The sequence below is a fragment of the Mus pahari genome, chromosome 15, assembly GCF_900095145.1.
Source record: "Mus pahari chromosome 15, PAHARI_EIJ_v1.1, whole genome shotgun sequence".
Classification (NCBI taxonomy): domain Eukaryota; kingdom Metazoa; phylum Chordata; class Mammalia; order Rodentia; family Muridae; genus Mus; species Mus pahari.
Window position 1 is genome coordinate 30,203,456 of NC_034604.1, and position 22,468 is coordinate 30,225,923.

Below are 22,468 nucleotides of genomic sequence, written 5' to 3' on the forward strand. Positions count from 1 at the left end.
CTTCCCAAGCTCTATCAGGTTTATGACTCAGACCACATCACCACAGAGGTGAAGCGGAGGTCTTCTTCCCATGAATGCCATGCAGCTGGGGCTGGAGGGAAGGCTGCTCTTCCAGAGAACCTGGGTTCTATTTCCAGCACCACATGGCAGCTCACAACTGTCTGTAACTCCAGTTCCAGGGACTCTGACACCCTCATACCAATGTACATCAAATAAAGTTAAAATAAATTATTTTTAAAAGAAAGAAAGAAAGAAAGAAAGAAAGAAAGAAAGAAAGAAAGAAAGAAAGAAAGAAAAAGGCCAGGTAACTGTCAACCGGGTGGCTAAAAACTCACGTTTAGAGCTCGTTGGGAGTCTTGGGCACCTGGTGGCTGCCGTGTTGCAAGGAAGACAAGCCATACTAAGACACTGCACAGGGTATCTTTCTAAAGTTCCAATCTCTCAGCCTAGCACAGGCAGCCAGCACGCTAATGATAGGGCTTTCTGTCATTCAGCATCCTGTTGCTCTGATCTTTCAGATCCTTCTAATCCTATTAATGGAGACCAGAAACATAGGAAATCTTAGGGTCTTATTGCTGTGAAGAGACACCATGAGCAAGGTAACTCTTACTAAGGCAGCCATCTCACTGGGGCTGGCTTACAGGCTCACGGGTTAGTCCATGGCAGCCTGCAGGCAGACAGTGCTGGTGAGGTAGCTGAGAGTTCTACTTATTTTTTTTTTTTTAAGATTCATTTATTTTATGTATATGAGTGCTATATCTGAATGTACCCCTGTGTGCCAGAAGTGGGCATCAGATTCCAGTGTGAGCCACCAAGTGGTTGCTGAGAATTGAACTCAGGACCTCTGGAAGAGCAGCTAGTGCTCTTGACTGCTGAGTCATCTCTCCAGCCCTGAGAGTTCCACGTCTTGATCCACAGGTAGCCATGAGGTGACTGTGTGCCACAGTGAGCATAGCTTGAGCATATAAGACCTCAAAGCCAGCCCCCAGTGACACACTTCATCCAACAAGGCCACACAACCCAATAGTGTCACTCTCTATAGCCATGTGTTCAAACACATGAGTCTATAGAGTCCATTCCCATTCAGAAAAATCCAACTCCCAAGTTTTTTTTGTTTTGTTTTGTTTTGGTTTTGGTTTTGGTTTTGGTTTTGGTTTTGGTTTTGGTTTTGGTTTTGGTTTTTCGAGACAGGGTTTCTCCGTGTAGCCCTGGCTGTCCTGGAACTCACTTTGTAGACCAGGCTGGCCTCGAACTCAGAAATCCGCCTGCCTCTGCCTCCCGAGTGCTGGGATTAAAGGCGTGTGCCACCACGCCCGGCAACTCCCAAGTTTTTAATTCACTTATTACTATTGTTATTCATACTGGTGGTACTGGGGGTTGGGCCTAAGGCATCATACATATGAGCCAGGTACTCTGTCACTGAGCTATCCCTTGCTCACCAGATGTTTCCCCCCAGTGCTGGAGTATTGAATCCAAGATCTCATTCATATGGAACATGTGCTCTACCACTGAGTTGCACCCCAAGTCTGTAAGTCTTTCTTTCTTGTTTTCCTCTTTAAAGATTTATTTATTATATCTAAGTACACTGTAGCTGTCTTCAAACACCCCAGAAGAGGGCATCAGATCTCATTATGGATGGTTGTGAGCCACCATGTGGTTGGTGGGATTTGAACTCAGGACCTTTAGAAGAGCAGTCAGTGCTCTTAACCGCTAAGCCATCTTTCCAGCCTTCGTTCTCTCTCTCTCTCTCTCTCTCTCTCTCTCTCTCTCTCTCTTTCTTTCTCTCTCTCTTTCTTTTTCCTTTTTTCTTTTTAGATACACAAGACTACCCTCAAACTATAGCTCCTCCTGTCCCATCTTCCCATGATTCGTCTTGACTCCCTGTAGGTTCTGTTTAGGATAATGTGTCCCCTGTCTGGTATTTTTTAGACAGAATCTGGTATAGCCTATGCTGGCTGTGAACTAGATATGTGTGACCTTGAACTTCTGTTCTTCCTGCCCTGACCTCTGAGGTGCTGGAATCACAGATATGAATAACTATGCCTAGCTTATCTCTGTCTAAGGTTTTTTTAAAAGAACATTTCGCTTGTTATTTCTGTTTGTGTATATGTGTGTGCCTGTATGTGCACTTGAATGTAGCCGTCCTTGAATGCCTGTGGAATGGGCCTTCTGCCTCCATGAGTGGGCCTAGTCCTGTGGCATGCTGGACTTGGGACACCATTAACCCACAGATCCCTTGGTACTGGAGTTACAGGTTGTAATGAGTAACTTGATGTGGGTGCTGGAAACCAAACCTAGATCCTCTGTAAGAGCAGTAAGTGCTCTTAATTACTGAGTCCCCTCTGTAGGCTCCCTGTCTCAATCCTTCGCTCAGACAGTTGTCGGTGTAAGTTATGCTATCTTAAACTCTGAGTCTGAAGTGTTTTGCTGCCTAGCAACAGATAACTGAAAGAGTGCTACCATCTTGCTTGCTTTCCCAGCAGACCCCTTCAATTCCCAGCTCATTCCACACACTCTGTATTTCCCACATCATTCCAAATAGAACCTGCAAAACCTAAGCGTGGCAAAGCCTTTTCATGCAGTCTCTGTGGCAGTCAAACTGCAAACGGATATTCTCTCATGAGTTTTATCTGCTCAGCTGGATTCCCCAGGGTACCTGTTTATCAAGCTCTGTGAACATTAAGGCATCCTTTGTCAATGGGTGTGGTGATGCACACTTTAATCCCAGCACTTGGTCGGCAGAGGCAGATGGATCTCTGAGTTCAAAGTCAGCCTGGTCTACAGACCAAGTTCCAGGACAGCTAAGATGGGTTGCACAGAGAAACCCTGACTCGAAAAACCAAAAAATGAAAAGAGACTTCCTTTGTTTTATCAAAAAGGCTCTGTGTATCACCACCTGATGTCAAACTTTTGAGTATAGCTTCATTGACAGCAAACATTCACTAAGAACTTCCTTCCTTCCTTCCTTTCTTTCTTTCTTTCTTTCTTTCTTTCTTTCTTTCTTTCTTTCTTTCTTTCTTTCTTTCTTTCTTTCTTTCTTTCTTNTTTCTTTCTTTCTTTCTTTCTTTCTTTCTTTCTTTCTTTCTTTCTTTCTTTCTTTCTTTCTTTCTTTCTTTCTTTCTTTCTTTCTTTCTTTCTTGTTATTTTCAAGACAGGGTTTCTCTGTCTAACCCTGCTGACCTGGACTCATGCTGCAGACCAGGCTGGCTTCAAACTCAGATCCACCTGCCTCTACCAAGAGGGAGGGATTAAAAGTGTGGGATTAAATGTGTGAGCCATCATGCCTGGCTTATTAACAAGGGCTGGGTTGTTCTTTCTAGGAAAGCCTGTACCATGTCTTGATTGTGTACTATCTTTCCCTTAAGTCTCCCCCCACACACACACACACCTGACTCCCTTCTAACATCCATGCTTAAATGGATCACACCTTTTCCAAATAAATTCCGACTCTCTGAGCTGCAGAAATAGCTCTGTTAGCTAAATGCTTGTTATACAAACAGGGGGAATTGAATTCAGTCCCCACATGACACTAAAAAGGCTGCTCTTGGTGGTATGTATGCCTGTAATCCCAGCACCTGGGAGGTTCCCTGGGAGCTCGCTGGCCAGAGCCTAGTCACAAGCGATGACCTCAGGCCAATGAAAGACTCTGTCTCAAAAAACAAGGTAGATATCTAGATAGCTCCTGAAGAATGACAGCCAAGGCTGACCTCTACGCTCCACACGTACACAAATGTAACTGATCTCTGTCTCTGTCTACATACATTCTTGTGTGTGTGACCAATCCCAGCACTCTGGAGGCAGAAGCAGGCACATCTCTGTGAGTTCAAAGCCAGCCTGAACAGAGTTGCAAGCCATCCAAGACTACACAGAGAAACCTGAAAAGAAATCATTGAAAAATTAAAATGAAAACCCCCAGTGTGTTTTTTTGTCATGGTATTTATCACAGGAAGAAAGCTAGGGCAAGGGCCTCTGGCATGCAGGCAGTCTGCTTTGTGGCCGCTGGAGAGTTGCTCTCCTCCACTTTCACCTCTAGTCCTGACATCCTGCAGGTCACAGAATCCACGGCTCCTTAACGTCATGCACTTCCTCTTCTGCTTTGTGTGCTAGACCCACCGGCTATTCTGAAAGACAGGGACAAAGCGAACCCATTCTCTGCATTTGGATGACATCTCTAGCAATGGCCACGCCATCATCATCGTCACTGTTGTCATCATCAACCATTTCCTGCAGTATCAGGGATGACCTGGGGCTTCCTGCTGACCTTTACCCTCCATCCCTATTATGAGATGATCTCACTAAATTGCCTAGGTTAGCCTTGAACTCACTTTTTTTCTGGTTTTTCTTTTCTTTTCTTTTCTTTTTTTTTTCAAGACAGGGTTTCTCTGTGTCGTCCCGGCTGTCCTGGAACTCACTTTGTAGACCAGGCTGGCCTCAAACTCAGAAATCCGCCTTTCTCTGCCTCCCGAGTGCTGGGATTAAAGGCGTGTGCCACCATGCCCGGCTTTTTTTTTTTTTCTTTATTATTTATTTATTAGTATTGTTTTTGTTTTTTTCAAGACAGGGATTCTTTGCATAGCCCTGTCTATCCTGGAACTCACTCTGTAAACAAGGCTGGCCTCCTGCATGTTGGGATTCAAGACAGTAGCCTTCATCTCCAGATCTTCCTTCCTCCACCTCCAGGTGGGTAGGGGATTACAGGCATTAGAAGCATGTGTTACCTACAACACCTGGTAGCCAGGTAGGTCTTGAGCGTTTGATCCCCCTGCCTCAGCCTCCTGGATAACTAGGCTTTCAGAGTCATGCCTCAGGTCTGGCCTGCATTGCTTATTTTTATGTTATCTCCCATGCAACTCAGTTCCTACATAGCAACTCTTACTATAATTTCCCATTTGATTTTCTGGCGCTGGGCCAATATTGACTTTCTGCATTGCTAATTTTTGGGTAACTTCATCTCCTTTTCTTCCTCCAGTCCTTCCAACATGTCTGTTACCAATCTCTTGGATTCCTTCTGCTATTCTATAGTGATACCTAGGGCAGCTTCTGGGTTTTCTTGGTTACTAGCTTACTGGGCTGTAGCAGACTTCTCATGGTCTGACCTTTATTGACCTCCAACCTCCGTCTCCCATCCTTCTCCGTCTTGCTCACGTTACCGCATCCACACTTGTCTCCTTCCTATTCCACAAAAGACTAAATACACCTTTCCTGCCCTGGAGGTCTGCGCACCTGCCACTCCCAGTGCTTAGGTTTCTTCTCTGTGATGCTTGGAGGCGTCTGTTCCTTCTCATGTCTCAGGTCTCAGCACAAATGTGAGCTGCGCTAAGCAGCCTTCCCTAATGTCCAGCAGAAGCTTTCCACACCCAGGTTCTCGGTTCACCCTGTGTCGTCATCCTCTGCTTCCTGTCCCCTCAGATGCAGGGCCTGGCACAGAGCTAGTACTTACTATATATGTTTGAGAGAATAAATGATAGAAAGAAAGGCATGCAGGTGTCCCTCAGTCCTCAGATGGACCTGGCACCTACTGAGATGTTTGATATTGAAGACCACCAAGGGAGTGACGTTTCTGCCTCTCTGAAGGCAGGACTGCCACTACTGGGTTCTGAGTTCCACGTGTGCCTGTAGACGGGCCCCTCCTGGGCCGTGGGTGACCTCCCTGTGGCTCTGTCCTGTCTCCTGGCACTTCCTAGTGAGCCTCATCCTGGCCATGGTTGCAGCAGGCTGCAGGCCACTAGTGATTAAAAGTGCAACCCTGCCCAGGGACAGTATCAATTAGGCTACGCGCCCACCATGAGGGCAGCTCATTAATTCTAACGAGCCCGCACTTAGCTCACAAAAGACAGGCTTTCTCCACATGCGTGCTGGATCTGATAACTACAGAGAAAACCAATGAGACTATTATAAAGTTAATTTTTACTGATCATCACATCCTTATCACATAAAAACAGAAAATTCCTGTTAAATAAATACTGAGCCCAAATTATTGCTGTAATAACAAGCTTAACCCAAAAAGACATTGAAATGTACAGTGTAATGGATATGACTGTAAAGAGATATTATATTCCTCTTTCATGACATTGTGAACAAAATAAAGGATGGGGCCTCATTTGAAACAAAGCAAAGCAAGAATGTGTTTTATTTCTGCAGAACTGATGGCAGACAGGGTGAAGACTCAGGGGCTAAAGAGACACTGGGTTCAGTCATACAGGCACACAGACACACAGACACACACAGACACACACAGACACAGAGAGAGAGAGAGAGAGAGAGAGAGAGAGAGAGAGAGAGAGAGAGAGAAAACCAGTGTTAGGAATAGAATTCCCAGCAACGCTTTTGACAACAGGCTGACCTCAGCTCATAGGAGAAAGGAATGCAGCCCAAAGCAGCCCACTGAGGACCGGTTGCTGACTCACCGAGGCCATTGTATAGGATCTGAGCCTCTTGTAAATGATGTGAATCAGGCCTAGTAATACATAGGCCTGAAATTCCAGCTACTCAGCAGACTGCAGTGGGAGGGTTAGCGGGCAGAGCTGGACCCTGCCTCTCATCAGACACCCCAGAGAGGAGTCATGCTTCCATGGCTGCCTCCCAGGTCCCCTGCTTCAGCCTAGCTAAGCCTCAGCCACTTCTGCCTAAGCATTATGCTAGCCCTCTGCTAAGTGCCCTGCCTTTCCCATACTGGTCAGAACCCTCTACCACTGTTAAAGCAGGCTGTGGGAGATGGAAGCAGGGGGATATGAGTTCAAGGTCAGTCTTGGCTACCTTATAAGTCTGAGGCCAGTCAGAGGCCCTGTGTTAAAAAGCATTACTAACTTGGTCCAAAATCCATTCCAAAAGAACTCTCCAGGGTCTTTTCTAGATGTCCCAAACTGGAAAATGGAAAATACTGCATTTCTTGTTATTCTGATACTTGGATCACGTCTGTCTGTCTGTCTGTCTGTCTGTCTCTTTAATCTGTCTGTCCATTCTCACCACCTCTTTGTGTGTGTGTGTTTCTGTGTGTGTGTGTGTGTGTGTGTGTGTTGTGTGTTTCTGTTTTTTTGAGATCAGGTTTCAATGTGTAGCCCTGGCTGTCCTGAACTATCCTGAACTTAACTTGTAGAACAGGCTGGCCTCGAACTCAGAGATCCATCTCTAGGACAGCCAGAGCTACATAGTAAGAGCTTGTCTCAACAGAACAAACCTCACAAGTTACCCTCCCATATTCCAATGCCCCCTGCCATGGCCAACTCTTATTTTCTGTTGCCTTTCATGTCAAACTTCTTGAGAGGGTTTTACAGTTGTTACTATCACTCTTCCCTCATGTCCCTTCTATAGCCTCTCCAGTTGGGCTCCCATCCCTTCCACCCCACTTAATGGATCATGAAAACATCACCATTAGCCACTGTGCTGCCAGGTTCAGAAGCCACATCTCAGCCTGCTTGACGGTTGCTTCCTCTTTGGCATGGTTTCCTGTGGCTTCTAGACACCTTAGTCTGCTGGTTTTCTGCCTTGCGTATCAATCACTTCCTTATGCTGGTCCTCTCCCGATAAACCACATTGGAAGGCAACTGTGCTGACCACTCTACCATCACTGCTACACCTCAGACCCCAAAGGCTTGGCTTAGTCCCTCCCCTCACCTACTGATTCCCAGTTCCACATTATTCTTTGTTTTTGTTACAATACTGAAGAGCTAGCTACATATGTGGTAGGTAAGTGCTCTGAGACTCCTTACATCTTTAGTCTTTTCTTTAAAAAAAATTTATATAGCTCTTTGTATAGCTCATGCTGGCAGGAGGATTTTGTTCAAGACCAGCTTTGTTTATATAATAAATTTAAGATCTGCCTAGCTTGCATAAGATTGAGTCTCTTTAAAAGGACAGAGTGGTATAAAACTTGATATAGAATTTTGTAAGTTTCATCCTGGTCTGAGCTACACAGTGAGCTAGTCCCTCTCCCCATGTCTCAAAGAGAAAAGGATAATATGGCCGTCAAGATTGCTCAGTGGGTAGAGGTACTGTTGGACCCCCTTTCAGGGACCCCCACTCGAGTCTCAGAAAAGGGCCCACCCAAGGAAACTCGAGAGAACGTCTTGATGCAAACACACGAGGTAATTTAATGGCGGAGTTCTGGGCCAATATGTATCTCACACAGGAGACAGGGGAATCGACCATGAGGCTCAAAAGCTAGGAGTTTTTATAGGGAGAGGGTCGGGGGCTAGGAAGAATTGGCGCTGTTTCACACGATTGGTTCATTTAAACATCAGCAGAATAATTACACGTCAGCAGAATAGTACGTGCAAGTCAGGGTGTCAGGAATCCCGAGGGCCAGAAGCTTAACTAGGTCAGCGGAACATCTGGTTAATGTGTAACTTCAAACTATGTCAGGAGGGCAATGGGCAGAAGGAGGTGCCGGCCCGGGTGGCTGATGACTCAGCCAAGATAGCCCGGACATGTTCCTGCGTTCCCTTTATATCTTTATGGCCAGGCAGCCCCAGGAATGTTTTAACAGCGGGCCTGCTCAGACATGCCTGGGCCTGTTCCGCTAGGTTCTCAGCCTCAGGCTTCTAAGCTCACAAACAACTCTCTGGACTATTTGACCTAAGTTACATGAATCACAGGTCTTAAACTTCATCTTAAATTTCGTTTCCCTTCAGTACTTGCAGCCAAGCCTGATAACCAGGCTTCGATCCCTGAGAGCTACAAGGTGAAGGGAGAGCACGCCCACAGCTGTCCTCCTTTGCTGCTTCAGCAAGGGCCTGGTAAGATGGCTCAGTGTGTACAGATGCATGCTGCCAAGCCTGACGAACAACCTGTGTCCAATCCCTGAAACCTACACAGAGAAAGGAACAATCTGACTCCCATAAATTGTCCTCTGACCTCTACTGGTATACATGTCCACACAAATACATATCAACACACAGTAAATATAAACACACAAACAAATGTCTGAGGGTTTTATTGCTGTGAAGAGACATCATGACCAAGGCAACTCTTGTAAAGGACAACATTTGATTGGGTCTGGCTTACAGGTTCAGAAGTTCGGTTCATTATCATCATGGCAGAAAGCATAGCCGCCTGCAGGCAGATATGGTGCTGGAGAAAAAGCTGAGAGTTCTACATCTTGATCTGTTGGCAGCAGAAGGGGACTGTGTGTTACACTGAGCATAGCTTGAGCATGGGAGACCTCAAAGCCTGCTCCACAGTGACACAATTCCTCCACACCTACAAGACCAAATCTACTCCAATCAGACTACACATCTTAAAAGAGCCACTCCCTATGGCCAAGCATTCATACACAGAAGTGTCTGTGGGCCATTTCTATTCAAACTATTATAATAAACAGGCAAACAAATAAATAAATATAATAAAATCATTTAATAAAATCCTCACAAAATATCTAACAAAAAAAAGGAGGAGGAAGAGGAGGAGAAGGAGGAGGAAGGGAAGGCTTGGGGCCTTAGTATATAAGAGAACTTGCTTTCCAAATATAAAGATCTGAGTTTGAATCTCCAGAACTCACATAAAAAGCCTAGCATAGCTGCATATGCCTGTAATCCCAGCATTGGGGGGATGAAAACAGGCAGATCCTACTGACCACTTAGACTAGCCGAAATAACAGCTTCAGGTTCAGTGAGAGACCTTGCCTCAGGGAGACAGTGACAGACAGACAGAGCAACACAGGATGTCCTCAGTCCTGCTCTGTTTTCCTTATCAGCTCACACTCATGCATGGATGCACGGACACATGGATGCATGCATGCACACACGCACAGAGGAGGATTTTATTTTGACTCACGGTGCCAGGGTACAGACCATCATAAAGATGGAAGTCATGGCAGCAGGAGCTTGAACCAGCCAGTCACATTGCATCTGTAGTTAGGAAGCACAGAGCCAGCCAGTCATATTGCATCTGCAGTTAGGAAGCACAGAGCCAGCCAGTCACATTGCATCTGCAGTTAGGAAGCACAGAGCAAATGAATGTTCATCTCCTCTTTATTCAGTCTGGGACCTCAGCTCAAGGAACAGTGGTCCATGGAAAATCCAGGGTGGGTTTTCCCACCTTAGCCTCATCTAGATAAGCCCTCACAGGAACAATTAGTAGATCCTCTTAAATTGACAATCAATTTTAACTGGCATAAGCCTATCACTTAAAATATTTTGTTGTTGAGATAAGGTCTCATTCTGGGAATCCAGTTGGCCTGGAACTCACCATGTAGACCATGGTAGCCTATAAAAGTAGTTTTTATTTCATCAGGTGAAACTGCCATCTCTGAGACTTACTGCTGAACGCACACTTTCCAGCTTTTTCAGATCTCTGGCTGGCTGATTCAACTCAGCTGTTCTGGCTCAAACTCCTCTCCAAGCTGACTGATTCGATCTGGTTTCTCTCCATTTTGCCAGAATTGTTCTGCTTGGCCTCAAACTAACTCTGACAATCTTTTCTAATCTTATGGCTCCGTCTGGTTCCAAGTGCCTCCTTGACCTGCAGTGAACTGCATGAACTCACAAACTCCACTCCACTGCACTGGACTCACTGCACTAACTCCCAACTGACTGACCTGCCCTGTGCTGCTCTTTCAAGTTCTGTTCTCCTGAGAGTTAGGTGTAGCCTATCTCTGACTCATTCTGTCAGGTCTTTCTTTGATTCATCACTTTGTCTGCCTCTCAATTAAATGTTACTTTCAAACACAGCTGCTCCCTTTTACAAACTAACTTTATCTCAAAGGGTATGTATGCATTCCAGCTAGATCACATGGACATAGATCTTTGGATTCGATCCCTTGCCAGAGCAGCCTTGTTGCTGGATTAAAATTCCTCCACACACCCCTTAAATTCATAGAGACCTGCCTGCCCCTGCCTCTCACATGCTGGGCAAATTAAATTTGTGTGCCACCAGGCCTGGCTTGTTTTGTTAATGTTAATTTTTAATTTTAATTTAAATTTCTTTTTAATGTGTGTGCTTTGCCTACAAGTATGTCTGGGCACTAAGGAGCCTAAAAGAGGGCATCAGATCCCCTGGAACTGGAGTTACAAACAGTTGTGAGCCGCCCTGGGGTGCTAGGAATTGATCTTGGATCCTCTAGAAGAGTAGCTAGCGCTCTTAACAATTGAGCCATCTCTCTAGCACATCTTTTTGGGACTTTTTGTTTTTTTTGTTTTTTTGTTTTTTCCTTTTTGTTTGTTTGTTTTGAGACAGCATTTCACTATGTAGACCAGGCTGACTTGTAACTTAACTATGTAGACCAGGCTGGCCTACAGCTCACAGAAATCTACCTTCCTCTGTATCTTGGGTGCACCATTAGTCCCAGCACTTTGGAGGCAGAGGCCAAGAAACCTGAGTTTGAAGCCAGCCTGGTCTACAGAGTGAGTTACAGGATAGCCAAGGCTACACAGAGAAACCCTGTCTCAAAATACAAAAGAGAGAGAGGGTACATGCAGGGGAGAGAGGGTGGGGGGAGTGCTACATCACTAAGCCTTGCAAAAGAAAATTTTTATTCCATTAGTTTATTGTATAAAGGGACACACAAACCCCTGTTAGCAGACAACTTGCACGGGTAAATTCTTTCCTTTCACCACACTGCCTTGGGTGTGGAGCTCAGGTAGTCAGCAAGCACCAAGCGCCATTACTCACTGGGCCGTTTCCTTGGCCTGAAGATAGAAATCTTTAAGCCATCCCCTTCTCCTCTTTGTTCTTATAGGCCCATTTCCATCTGATTACGCAAAATACACTTAGTCCAACTTCAAGAAGTCCCTCCCCCATCATTGTTTAAAAATATAAGTGTCACCTGGTGTGGTTGTTCATGTCTAATCCCAGCACTCAGGAGGCAGAGGCAAGAGAATTTCTGTGAGTTGGAGGCCAAATGAATAAACGACATGATTTCGATATTTAATGGCACAGAACAATCATTCCCTTCCCAAAAAAGGAGGATGGACAGCACAGCAGGTAAAGACAGGATCAGAGAGAGCCTGACATCCAGAGGGCAGACATCAAATCCTGCAGCTCCATGTCTGGCATCTGGGCTACAGAGGGAATAATCTACACCTCAGCCCCGTCTCCAGATCTGCTGCCTACAGCACACAGACTCTGCCTTGAGCTAGCTCTAAACGATGCTCTCCTTGGCAAGAGTCTCATGGTTGCGACATCTCCACCATCATAAGATTCCCTTTGCGACTTAAGCTCTGTATTCAAAGTTTCATGCAGTGGCCTCTCCCAACCCTGCTGCACATGCTCCCTGGCCTCCACAGCTGTGAACTAAAACTCCGTGATCTCCTCAATCGGGTATCCTTCAAGCCTGCAAAACTGGTATCACGTGGATGACATTGCCAAGATCTGCAACCACCTTGAGCCACAATGTCTTGTTCTTTAGAGGGAGATACTGACATTTGGGATCTTCCTGTATACATTTGGAATAAAATGCTGCCATAGTATGGCAGAAAACCTAGGTAGTCAGTTCCTGCCAAACACTGCAGTGCTGTCATGCACACATATGAACAGGCCCAGAAGACAGGAGCTGTTGGGGTGGGGCAAGGGGCATGGGGAGATGGCCCCTAAGGACCAGAGCATGGAGAGCTGGAGAGCGGCTTAGTGGCTTAGTGATTGCTAAGTTTAGCTTGGGACAGGATAAGGGCAACTTTCGATTTTACTAGTAGGGCCCAAAAGCCCTACAACCTGGCCTTTTGCTAGAGATAAGCCAACAGAGTGACAGTATGCATAGTCAAGAACATTTGGGAGGCCAAGAGTCAGGGTACGAGACTAGACATCGACACGGATGCGAGGGTCTTGAGAGAATCATTCAGGACACATTGACAATAGAAACCTGTAGGACCTTGGATTCCAGCCTCCTATATAGGTAGAGAAACCAGGGTACAGGTAGGGAAGTGACCTTCTCAAGGTCTCATGGAAGTGGGTGCTATAGCTGCCACCTGAGCACTGGAAGGAGGGAGGGAGGGAGGGAGGGAGGGGGAGAGAGAGAGAGAGAGAGAGTTGTGCTGTGCTTGGCTGCTTGTGAGAGGTGGTTGTGGGACCTGAGTGTCCCTGGAAAAGGAAGGTAGCACCCTCCGTGGCGTAGATGGGCTCGTGTTCATTCCAGTCACACACAGCCCACCTTCAGACGCATAAGGGTGTTCCTCAAACCCTCTGGGCACAGCATCGTCGCCTGCGATTTTCCTCTGATGATATCTTGTTTTGCCAACTAAATTAAGACTATGACAGAGAACAGAGACTACCTCTAGCAGTTTAGTTCAATTAAGATTTCACATCAACAAATTAAAATGCATCCTCACCGGCTGCAGAGTAAATCTGCCTGCGTTTAGGAGGAGGCTCTGACATTTGCTGTTCAGGCACCTAGAGGATACTTGCTGAGTGTCAAAGAGGACTCACCCTTGTGGGGACCCGTTTGAAGATTCAGAGTCAGGATTTGCATCCATAGGGTTACACAGACTTGGGGCCATGGCTTCTCAAGCATGAATGTGAGCCTTTGGCAGTCTTCTGGCCCTTGGTAAAATAACAATAATGTCCTTACGTTCTCCATGAGAAAATGGTTAATTCAAAGTGAAGAAGCATAGAAAATACTTTTGAGTGTTTAATTTGTCAATCATTCTTCACGAGGCTAAGGATGCAGCAGTGAACAAAACTGACTGCACTCCCCACTCTCCCACAGCTTTACTTTATGGGGGAGACACAGGCGATAAACAAGTAAAATATGCAGTAAGTTAGAGGCAATGAGTGCAATGGGAGAGAGTGACGCAGGGACCTAGGGCGGGAGTGTGCGGGGCGGGGGAGTCTGTGCCTTTAAATAGGGGATCTGGGGAAGACCTTGACGAGAAGGTGACAACCAAGTCAGGGCCTGGAGAGGGGAATTGGGGAGCCATGGGAGGGGGTGCCCTGAGCAGAGGAATGCAGGGAGCGAAGGTGAGCTTGGCCCTGTGGAAGGAGGAGGCCAACTGGCTGGAGCTGAGTGAACTCAAGGGAGAGGTGGGGCGGGGAGAGGGAAGGGGCAAGAGGATGAAGACTTCATTCTGAGTGCGCAGGGGGCTCGCTCCTGCAGGCTTTGATGCACCGAAGAGACTCTTAGCAGGGTGGCTGTGGCTGCCCTAGTGGCTGAGAAGACACAGGAGGGACAGTAGTGACTTTTCTTGCTGCTGTGACCAGATTCATGAGAAGAACAACCTAGAGAAGGGAAGGTTTATTTTGGGTGATAATCTCAGGGAATCCCATCCATCATGGCGGGGCCGGCTTGATGGCAGAAGCGCAGCTGGCAAGGTACTCCCAGCCTGCACTCAGGAAGCAGACTGCTGAACACTGAGGACTTCCTTCTCCTCTGTTTACTGAGGCCTGGATTGATTCCATCATGGCGTTGCAAACTTTGAGGGTCTGCCTCTCCTCCTCATTAATGTCTTTCTGGAATCACCCAGAGGCATGTAAAATAAAGGAATGAATAAAGAGGTATACAAAATAAATGGATAAATAAACATTCAAAATTAATAATATCATAGACAATCCACTGTGTAAGATCAGTACCCCTTTGGGATCCTTGGTCCTGGGAAATGGGACTAGGGCTCCCCAGTCCACTGGACCTGATAATGGCTCCAAAAAGCAGAATTTCCCTCTGTAAATTGGTGGGTGATTTATTCTTTCAAAGATGACAGGTAAAGGATAGTTCTCTCCGCCCAGCCTGAGGACAGGTGCTGTGTCCATAGCCTGCACACATGGGTCAGCCCGCACACATGCAACACTCTGAAAATAGTGTTTTTAGCCTCTCTCTCTATGGAGCCCTGGCTGGCCTGGGGCTTTTTGTTGCTGCTGTGCTGTTTTGGTTTTCCTGAGATGAGGTCTCACGTATCCGAGTCTGTCCTCAAAGTTGCTGTGTCAAGGATGGAGGCTGACCTTGAACTCTGAGCCTCTTTCCTCAAACCTCCCAAGTGTTGGATCATGTGGGATGTGGGATGTTATGGGTTCTGGAGATCAGACCCAGGGCTTTATGAGGGCCATGTAAGTGCTTTACCAATCCAGCCCCTGATAGTGTCCTGGACATGGGAGCACTGGAGTGACTCAGGGAGATTGTGTTTGTTCTCTTGTCCTGTCTCTCTTCCCTATTGATGCTCTTCTTCTGTAAGCCTGGCCATGGATGGGGTCTGTGTCTCACACTCCTACCATTTGAACTGGATGACTGGATGCTTTTTATTTCTGTCTCTGAAAAACCTAGCAGCAAAATTAAATTATTTTTTACTTTTGTAATGCTCACTGATTTTTCTCTCATGGAATGTCAGCTTTCCTACTGTCTGAGCCCAGGCAGTTAATGCCAGTTCCCAGCAAGGATTAAAACACAGCACCCAACAAGGCCCTGGACCTCCCACTACTTCAAACTTGTATTTAACCTGCCTGGTAATTTGCATAGATCTACATATGTTATGCAATCAGCCTGCTCCCTTTTCACATTTAAGCCTAAAATAAATTCGCTTTATGATGTTTCCCCTATCTCCTGCCTTCTCGATTTCTTTCTGGTCCTGAGATTTAGATTTTACTCTCCTGTTTTTTGTTTGTTTGTTTGTTTGTTTTTGTTTTTGTTTTTTTTGTAAAAGGAATCCATGAAAGGTCCACAAGGAAGAGGGAAACTGGAGAACATAATGGTGCTGATGTCACAGGTAATCTCCTATTCGCCTACAAGCTACTTATTGGGCACCTACTGTGTACTGGGCCCCAAACCAAGAGCTGGGAGCCTAGAGTGAGCAAGCTAAACAGAGCTCTCACATACAGCTCTCGCTATAGTGAGGAAAACACAGAACAAATACAGGAAAAGATGAGCTCTGATGCCAAATAAATGTTGTAAGGGAAACAGTTACTTGAAGAACATTTTTGTTTTGCTTTGTTTTTCTCTCGAGACAGAGCCCTACTCTGTGGCCCAGAATGAACTTGAATCCATGGCAATCCTCCTGCCTCAGCCTCCCAGGCGCTGAGATTAGAGGTACAGCCACCATACCTGGGTGAAGACTGATTTGGACTGAGGGTCTGTACGGTCTCTCTGAGAAATGACATTCGGGCTGACACCTAGGTGACAGGGAGAGCGTCCATCGTGTGACATGGCGGGGAAGAAGACTTTTCCAGACAGTGAGAGTGGCAAAGGTGCCTTGAATGAGACCAGGCTCAGAGGGTTGGGGACCAGAAAGCCAGTGTGCCATGGAGGATGGAAAAGAAAAGAAAGGGAAAGAAAGGGAAGTCTAAATTTAAAATGGTGAGATGAGAAAGAGTTCTCTTACTTCACATAAAGAAGCCCAGGGAGGAGCTGGAGAGAAGGCTCTGGTGGCAAAATGCTTATGGCACAAACATGAGGATCTGAGTTTGGAGGCTTAGCACCCACAAGGAATGGGCCCAATGCTCGGGTTAGGGACACGGACACAGGACTTTTGGGACTCACTCACGACACAGTGAGAGACTCTCGTCTCAAAAAAGAAGACAGAGAGTGATCTAGGGAGACACCTGGACCCCTGGTTCCCCCCCACACACACACACACATACACACACACACACACACACACACACACACACACATCCCCATCTGCAACCCAACCTGCACACAAAGGAGCCTAGGGATGTCGAGGCAGGGGTCTAAGGTTGGTAAATTTTGCAAATCAACAGCATCATAGATGCACAGTAATAACAAGTGCGAAAGAAACAAGACAATGCCTAGCACACCCGCTCCCATGCCCAACACACCCGCTCCCAAGCGGGACCCTGGAGGAAGGAACCGCTGACCAATCCTGCGTCTGAGCTGGGCAACAGAAAAGCTGAGCATCACTGAAGAGCCACCACTCCCTCCTTCTGACAAAAAATAAATAAAATAAAATAAAGTCAGGCTTCTGAGAGCCAACCCCAGGCTTCACAACTGAAGTGGGGAAGGACTGACCCAAGTTCAGGTCAAAACTGGCTCTGGAGGTCACTGTGGCTATACCATCAGCAGGAGGTCACAGAGATGGAGCTGAGAGATTGCAGGATTAACTTTTAGTTACTTTGAATGTGATCTTTCAAAACTGCCTAACTTTCCAGAGACTTCACCTGATTTGCACCAGAAACTCGCTCTAACACTCCCATGAAGAAAGAACTCATCCCACGCCTGGGTATGGAGTTACGGGAAACTGCTCAGCCAGCATTAGATACCAAACATCAACCGAGAACACTGGCTAGATTGATTCTCCTTTAAGTCACAGCTTCAATGTCTATAAAATGATCCAAATAACTGATGGTGGCACATACAAGTGATCCCAGAACTAGGGAGGTGGAGGCAGGAGTATTAGGAGTTCAAGGTTATCCTCAGCTACACAGTGAGTTTGAGGCAAGTCTTGACTGTGTAAGACCCTGTTTTTGTTTTGTTTTGTTTTTATTGTTTTTTTTGTTTTGTTTTTAAGAGAGAGAAACACACACATACAATGACATTGTTTTCCTCACTAGCCATTCAGGGACATTGAAAGCATCAAAGGAAAGGACATCTGAATGTCCCTGGAAAACTATGACACAGGCCAGAGTTTGTTATTGTTGCTATTGTTGTTCTTCATGAGAAACAGGAATTCTCAGATATAGACTCACATGCATGCTCACACATTCTCAGACATAAACATATACACATATCCAGACATAGACATACATACAGTCATACACATACCAATAGGCTCACTAACACACATATTCAGATATAGACACTCAGACACACACAGAGAAATAGATACACACTCACAGACACACACATACATACTTATATATGTGCACACACATATTTGCTTTGTTAGTTTTGTTTAGATAGGGTCTTATGTAGCCCAGCCTACCCCTGAACTGTTTGTTGGCTGGTTTGAAGTCAACTTAACACAATCTAGAGTCATCTGAGGGAAGGAAACCCCAATTGGAAATTGCCTCTGTATGATCCAGCTGTAGGGCACTTCCTTACTTAGTGATTGATGAGGGAGAGCCCAGCCTGTTGTGGGTGGGGCCATCCCTGGGCTGGTGTTCTTGGACACTATATGAAGGCAGGCTGAGCAAGTCATGATGAACAAGCCAGTAAGCAGCATCCCTCCATGGACTTTGTATCAGCTTTTGCCCTGTTTGAGTTCCTGCCCTCAGAGCTTTTGATGATGGAATGTTATATGGAACTGAGTGAAATAAACCCTTTCCTACCCAAGTTGCTTTTGGTCATGGTATTTCACTGCAGCAACAGTAACCTAACTAAGACAAACTGTGTCACCAAGGATGGCCTCGAACTCCTGAGATTGTAGGCAGTGCCACCATGCCTTGCCTGGTGCTCTGTCTGTGATGGTTTGTCCATGCTTGGCTCAAGGAGTGACACTATTTGGAGGTGTGGTCTTTTGAAGTCCATGTTGCCTTGTTGGAGTGGGTGTGTCACTGTGGGCGTGGGCTTTAAAACCCTCATTTTAGCTGCCTGGAAGCCAGTCTTCTAGCAGACTTTAGATGAAGGTGTAGAACTCTCAGCTCCTCCTGCACCATGCCTGCCTGGACACTGCCATGCTCCTACCTTGATGATAATGGACTGAACCTCTGAACCTGTAAGCCAGTCCTAGTTAAATATTGTCCTTATAAAAGTTGTCTATAAGGTTGAAGTGTCTGTTTACAGCAGTAAAACCCTAATTAAGACAGAAGTTGGGGGCTGGTGAGATGGCTCAGTGGGTAAGAGCACCCGACTGCTCTTCCAAAGGTCCTGAGTTCAAATCCCAGCAACCATATGGTGGCTCATAACCATCCTTAACAAGATCTGACGCCCTCTTCTGGAGTGTCTGAAGACAGCTACAGAGTAATTACATATAATAAATAAATAAAGCTTTAAAAAAAAAAAAGACAGAAGTTGGTACCGGGAGTGGGGTATTGCTGTGATAAGCCTGACTATGCTTTTGTTTAGAAGAATGTGGATTTTGGATTTGGAAAACAGTAGAATGCTTTAAGTTGGGCTTAATGGGTCATCCAAATAAAAATATGGAAGACTTTGTTGCTAAGGGGATTTTCAGAGAAGAATTTTAATATGTGGCCCAGAGACTGTTCTTGTGATATTTTGGTGAAAGAATGTGGCTCCTTTTTGTCCTTGTCTGAAGATTCTTACCTAAGGCTAAGGTAAAGAAATTTATATTAATTGTATTGACAAATGAAATCTCAAAAAGGCCCAGCAGAGACTTTATTCTCTGGTTACATCTGAACAACTATAGCAAGCTTAGAAATAAAAATATAAAATATATGGTTTGAGTAATTAAAGGGGCACCAGGAAGTGAAATGGAGCTGAATCCTGTGTTCAAGGGTATTAAGTTGAATTAAGGGAGTGGTGACCCTGAGGCAAGATCCCACCCAGCTAAGTTTAGGTATAAGCATGGTAGTACAAGCCTTTAATACCAGGAGGTAAAGGCAAGCGGATCTCAGAGTTCAAGGTCAGCCTGAGACAGAGCAGGTTCTAGGTGAAGAAAAGTCCAGGCATGATGGTACACACCTTTAATTCAACATTCAAAAAAATAGAGCCATTCAGATGTTTGAGTTCAAGATCAATCTACAGAGCAAGTTCCAGGACAGCCAAGTTTAGGCAGTGAGGGAGTTGGAAAACAGAAAGCTGGTGATAGAATAAGAGGGGCCATGTTCCAGTCCTGGCAAGCAGCAGAACTCTGCAGCTTTGCCACGTGGCTGTGGCTTTAGAGTCAAGATTAGAAGGGACTGCAATTGATGCTGGTTAGCTAGAGCTAAGAAATTAGTGATGATTAAGAAGAGACTAACATCACTGAGGTAAAATCTTCTGGAAAGTGTTTTCTGAGAGCACAAAGAAGCTGTGTTCCAAACATAGCCAATTTTGTGCCTCGTGCTGTAGCTGGACTTGGTAATGTATAGGAATTACCCAAGTGGTGTTGGTTTTGAAGGTATGAAGGAGTCATGAAGAGCAGCTGAGAGGGGCCATGGAAGGCCATTGGTGAAGGTATAGCCTCAGTTGCAGTTGATGGCCAAGACTGAAGGGGTCATGCAAAGAAGTTGAGGCTTGGCACCGTGAAGAGAGCCAATGACAGTCTATTAGTGATGCCTAGTTACAGTGGAAGACCCAGTGTCCTGGAGATGCCAATACCATGGGATGATCACCAAGAGCAGCAGCAGCAGTGGAATGGAGTCAACCAGAACCTAAAGTGCTACAGAGGGCAGAGCTGGAGAAGTGAGTCAAGCCCTTTGGAGGAACCCAGAAGATCATGTGTGGATCCCAGACATTGAAACAAGAAGCTGTAACACTGAAGTGGCCTTGGAGACCTCAAGATGTTCGAGATGCCAGAGTCATGGGATATCTGCTGAAGATAGCTGCTAACAGGGAGTGGAATCAGCCCAGGAGAAAGAGGTTCATTGTAGTCAACAAAAATGAAAAAGGAATGGAGATCTGAAAATTGCTTTGCCATCAGACATAGAGATGCAGGGTCCAGAGTTTGCCCAGCTGGTTTCCTGTCTTGCTTTGGGGATTACAGTTAAGTGATTGGATGATTCTCTGAGAACTTTGGACTTTTAACATTGTTGAGATTGCTATAGACTATGGGGATTTTGGAAGTTGGACTAAATGTACTTTTTTATTATGCTGTGGCTAGGTATGCCCCCCCCCATATACTCCTGTGTTTGAATAAGCCTATGGGGGCCAGGGAGTGAAATGTGATGGTTTTGTATATGCTTGGCTCAGGGAGTGGCACTATTAGTAGGTGTGGCCTTCTTGGAGTAGGTGTGTCACTGTGGGTATGGGCTTTAAGACTCTCATCCTAGCTGCCTGGAAGCCAGTCTTCTCCTAGCAGCCTTCAGATCAAGATATAGTACTCTCAGCTCCTCCTGCACCATGCCCGCCTTGCTCCTGCCTTGATGATAATGGGCTGAACCTCTGAACCCATAAGCCAACCGCAATTGCAATTAAATGTTATCCTCATAAGAGTTGCCTTGGTCATGCAGTAAAAGCCTAAGACACTGTCTTTTAATTACTTTATTGGTTTGAACCTAGGGCGTGGCTCAGGCTAAGCATCTTCTCTCTCACTTAAGGACACTCTCAGTGCAGAAGTTCAAACACACTCTCTGCTCCTTTTGAGGGATGCCTGACATTTTAAAATGCCTGAGGGGTGGGGAGGGCAGTCTTACTGCCCTTTGGCCCTTGGTTCCCCAGACCGTTCCTCAGCAGCCCCTAGCCTCTCAGCAAGCCCCTCTGTGTCACATCAGATGTCTTTGGAAACAGGCGAGGCTGATAGTCAGTAAAATGTAAGCTGGAGTTGGCTGAGTTATTATCCCTTTTTCCTGATAAAAAAGGAGGGGATGTATTTTCATTACTGGCAGAGCTTTTAGCTGGTGCGGACAATTAAGTTCTGGAAATCCAGCAATCCATTTCATACTCAGAGAAGAACTGAGGATGAATCTCACCAAAACCAGGTACTGGAAGAGCCAGAAGTCTCGTCATGGTGCCCGACCCTGGATGTCATGGCATTTTTTGTGATAATAAAGCAAAACAGCCCAGCTGCTTCCAGCCACAGTCCTGATGGCATGAGACCCCTGTCCTGGTGGCATGAGACCCCTGTCCTGGTGGCGTGAGACCTCTGTCCTGGTGGCATGAGACCCCTGTCCTGGTGGCATGAGACCTCTGTCCTGGTGGGAGACCCCTGTCCTGGTGGCGTGAGACCTCTGTCCTGGTGGCGTGAGACCTCTGTCCTGGTGGCATGAGACCCCTGTCCTGGTGGCATGAGACCCCTGTCCTGGTGGCGTGAGACCTCTGTCCTGGTGGCGTGAGACCTCTGTCCTGGTGGCGTGAGACCTCTGCTTCTGGGTGCTTTTTCATTGGTCCCCAGGCCCTTCTTGGCCGTCTGCTGGCTTCCTGCTGTCTTCTGGGCAGGCAGGCAGTGGGGAACATAACAGCAGAACAAGTTTCCATCTGCCTTCTTCACCTTTAAGATTCAGACCCCCTTCCTGATCTTCATGCCCTGATCATTTCCCTCACCTCTCCAACCATGCTTTCTGTCCAAAGAAGTAGAACTCGGAAGTGAGGGAGTCACTCATTCCCAAGGCTACTGACTGGATCACATGAAAGGCTTGCCTGTGAGAGGAACAGCTCTCCTGCCTCCGTCCTTCTTGCCTTTAATCCCAGCATTTGGGAGGCAGGTGAATCCCCATGAGTCCCAGGCCAGCCTGGTCTACAGGGGACTTTTAACCCAGCACCACCATGGCTACCCTGGCTGGAGTACAGACAACTTTAATCCCAGGAGATAGAGGCAAGCAGATATCTGAATTCAAGACCAGCCTGGTACAGAGCAAGTTCCAAGTCCACAAAAGCTTGGGTCCAGACATGGGGGTACACACCTTAATCCCAGCACTCAGGAGACAGAAACAGGCAGATCTCTGAGTTTGAGGCCAGCTTGGTCTACAGGGTGAGGAGTTCCAGGAAAGCCAGGGCTACATGGAAAAACTCTGTCTCGAAAAATGAACAAACCAATATATATATATATATATATATATATAT